We start from the raw sequence: 4,591 nt of genomic DNA on the forward strand, positions 1-4,591 counted from the left end.
AAAGCAGTAGATTCAAATATTACTACTTACCTCTTTCTTTTAGTTATTACAGTTTCATCTCTTACTTTATTTATTTTAAGTATTAATTTTAGTTATTTAACAGATTATCAATAAAAATCTCTACCATCCCAAGTAAATACAAGTAATAAAGTTAAGAATTTATTTTTCTTACAGTAATTTTGAATCTATATAGATGTGAATTTATTTCTCTAGATATATGGGGAAAAATCCACCTATCTTGGACACTTGATGTCAAAATTCATTTAGATGCGATGGGTCTAGCAGAACCATCAAGGATTAAAATCAGGCATCTAATCAAGGTTGTGCCAAAACCATGATATTTCTTCATCATCACCTCAAAGAGGGGTTAATAATGAAATATCCCACTGTTAAGGATCCACTTATACTGTGGAATAATTTAAAAGATAGATATAACCACCCTAGGATGGTCGTATTCCACATGCACATTATGAATGGATCCATTTGAGATTACAAGATTTTAAATATATAACCACATATAATCCTGCCATGTTTTGAATTAAATCACGATCAAATTTATGTGGAGAAAATATCACAGATCATGATATGTTAGAGAAAACATTCTCCAGCTTCTCTACCTCGCGTATGCTCCTAAAAAATATCAAGAAATGGGATTTAAGAAGTATTCTGAATTAATTTGCATCTTTTTGTTGTTGAACAACCTAATGAGCTTTTGATGAAAAATCATAAAAATCGACCTCCTGGTACTGCTCCATTTTTCAAAGTGAATGCTATAATTTTGACCAACCTAAGCATGAAAGAGGTCCTAGCCCCAGTCGTGATCATGGCACTGGCCGTGGTCGAGGAATAAATTTTACTCATGATGTTCGTATTGCACTGAACAATAACCTTTCTAACTAGCATTGAAAGAAGAAGGGTGAAAAGCCTGAAGTGATAAAAAAAAGACAGAAAATAAATGATATTAGTGTGGAGGAAAAGCACACTAGTCACGTATTTGTCATACACCAAGGAATATGATTGATCTTTATCAGGCATTTCTCAAGAAGGTAGATAATAATGCAGAAGCAAATTTTATATCTGAGGATACTGTTGAGCCTATGCATTTAGATGTTGCATGTTTTTTTGAAATCCTTGAAGGAAACGCAAATCACATGGTGGTGATGGATCTGTAATATCTAAGTATTTTACTTTTCTGTTGGTTATATTCGTTTACATTCCTGTTAGTAACGCTTTTCTAGTATTGTAAATAAATAAAGTTTGTGTAATGTGGTGTTTGCTAGTAATACTATAATGTTTACTTTGTTTTGATTTTCCTCTTAAAAAATTTATGGATATTCCTTAAATTTTATTTTGATCAATGATCAATCGCGATAAACAAGAAGTTTATCGATCTAAATATGTTTGTGCTTTGGCATGACCGAATAGGCTATCCTGGATCAGTAATAATGAGATGAATCATTGAAAATTCAACTGGGCACCCGTTAAGGAACCTGATGATTCTTGTAAGTGATGAATTTTCATGTGTTGCTTGCTATCAAGATAAATTGATAACTAAGTTGTCGCCACTGAAAGTTATCATCAAATTTCCTCTTTTTTATAGAACATATATAGGGATATATGTGAATCTATTCACCTATCCAGTGGATCATTCAGATATTTTATGGTCCTAATAGACGCATATTCAAAATGTTCTCATGTTTTATCTTATATTCTCGCAATCTGGCATTTGCAAAATTATTGACACAAACAATATAATTAAGGGCACAATTTTCATATTATTCAATTAAGGTTATTCCCGAGATAATGCTAGAGAACTTATATCTCAAGTTTTTGATGATTATTGTGTATCAGTTGGGACAAGAATTGAACATTCTATTACTCATGTTCATACTCAAAATGGCCTTGCTGGGTCATTTATTAAGAGCCTACAATTGATAGCAAGATCACTACTTATGAAAACATAATTGCCCACTATTGTTTGGGGTCATCTATGTTGTATGCAGCATCACTTGTTCATCTCAGACCAACTCATTATAATAAATACTCTCAGTCACAATTGGTTCTAAATCATGAGCCAAATAGTGCTCGTGTATATGTGCCAGTAGCACCACCACAGAGCACTAAGATGGGCCTCCAGAGAAGGTTAGGAATATATGTTGGGTTTGAGTCACCCTCTATAATTCGATATTTTGAATCACTGATAAGAGATTTATTTACCACTTGATGTGCAGATTGTCAATTTGATGAAACAAATTTTTCACAATTAGGGGGAAAGAAACATGAACTCAAAAGAGAAATTATGTGAAAAGTTTCAGCATTATCTCATTTTGACCCATGTACCCCTATATGTGAACATGATGTCCAAAAGATCATTCACTTATAGAAACTAGCAAATTAAATGCTAGACGCATTTACTAATTTGAAAAGGATAACTAATTCACATATCCCTTCAGTGAATGTGCATGTCCGAATTGATGTCCCAAAAGAATGATCTACTAATGCCATAGCTTTTGAATTCCAATAACGCCTGAATCAGGGTAGGTCATTGAGTTTGAGGGATAAGAATCCTAGAAAAAAGAAGCACAAAAATGATAAAGATAACATTATAAAAGAACCACATGAAGAGACTCAAGATCTAATTAATCCTAATATTCCTGAAGAAATCAGTAAACTTGAGACTGAAGTGAATGAAGAACTTTTAATAAGTTCTACTCGTGATGAGATAAATTCAAATCGATTGAAAATTATGATGGATAATATTTTTGCATATAATGTCACACTAAATATTATACAAAACAATGAGGACCTTAACCTTTATCTGTCTAAGAATGTCGACGAAGAAATTATTAGCTAAAATGGCAAGAGGCGATTCAATCAAAATTAAACTCACTTGCAAAATGGGACGTATAGTCCAAACCCCAAATACTTAAAAGAAATAAAAAGAAACAGAATTGTAAGATACAAGGTACACCTTGTTGCACAAGAATTCTTTCAAAGACTCGATGTCGACTATGAAGAAATGTATTCACCAGTGATGAATGCAAAACTGTTTTGATATTTCATCGGTCTAGCTGTATATGAAAATATTGAAATACATCTAATGGATGTGGTTATAGCATATCTTTATGGTTCACTTGATAATGAAATATCTATGAGGATCCCAGAAGGATTAAAGATGCCTAGAGTATATAGTTCGAAGTCTTGAGAATTGTATTCGATCAGAGTACAAAGATCATTATACGATTTATAACAATCAGAACGCATGTGGTATAATCTCCTTAGTGATTACTTGATAAATTAAGGTTATGTAAATGATGTCATTTTCCCTGTAATTTTTATTAAGAAAGCAGCCCCAGAATTTTTTATACTCATTGTACATGTTGATGACATAAATTTTATTGAAAATACAGAAGAGGTCTATCTAAAGAAAGAATTTGAGTTGAAAGATCTTGGAAAGGCAAAATTTTGTCTTTGTCTGCAGATTGAACATTTAGCAGATGGGGTCTTCATCCACCAATCTTCCTATCCTGGGAAAGTCTTGAAATTACAAAGCACATCCATTAAGTAGTACAATAGTTTTTCGATCACTTGAAATGAGTAAAGACCCGTTCCGACATTCAGAATAGGGTAAAGAGATTCTAGATCACAAAGTACCATAAATCAATACTATTGGTGCACTTATATATCTTTCTAATGCTATAAGGCCTGATATAGCATTTTTAATTAATGTTATAGTAAGGTATAGTTCTATTCCTACACGGAGACACTGAAATAGAGTTATGCATATATTGGAATATCGAAAAGGGACTATTGATATGGCCTATTTTATACTAATAAGAATAGTGAAGATCAGGCTGATCGTGTAGATCTTGCTGATCATGCAGATTTAGGTTATTTATCTGACCCACATAAAGCTCAATCTCAAAAAGGTTATGTGTTTAAATACAGAGGTACTGCTATATCATGGTGATCTATAAAGCATTCATTCTGGCTACTTCTTCAAATAATGCTAAAATAATAGTTATTCATGAAGCAATTAGGGAGTGTGTATGGCTGAGATCGTTGATACATTTCATCAAAGAAATAATATAGCCAAGTGATTGAATTCGAGGGGTTCAAGGACAATTCTACATGCATAGCCCAATTGAAGATAAAAGGAGATGGAACAAAACACATCTCACCAAAGTTGTTTTTCACACATGATCGCCATAGGAATGGTGATGTTAATGCACAACAAGTTTGCTTAAGTGACAATCTAGCAGATTTGTTCACTAAATCTTTACCAACTTCAACCCTTGAGAAGATTGTACATAGTATTGGAATGCAAAAACTTAACTGTTTGAATCATGGTCCTCATAGGGAGGAGTAAGGGTGCACACTTTACTTTTTTTCCTTAACCAAAATTTTATCCCACTAAATTTTTTTGGTAAGATTTTAAATAAGCCAGCACACAAATGTGTATTACTAGATTTCTTTTACATGGATATTGAATAGGGAGTATAGCACATAGTGTGGATAACCATGTAAGAAGTGTAAATGACAAGCTTTCCAACTTGGCCTCTAAGTAAAAGTGTTTAGCTTTATCTCCAAT

The sequence above is a fragment of the Capsicum annuum genome, chromosome 10 (assembly GCF_002878395.1).
Source record: "Capsicum annuum cultivar UCD-10X-F1 chromosome 10, UCD10Xv1.1, whole genome shotgun sequence".
Taxonomy (NCBI): domain Eukaryota; kingdom Viridiplantae; phylum Streptophyta; class Magnoliopsida; order Solanales; family Solanaceae; genus Capsicum; species Capsicum annuum.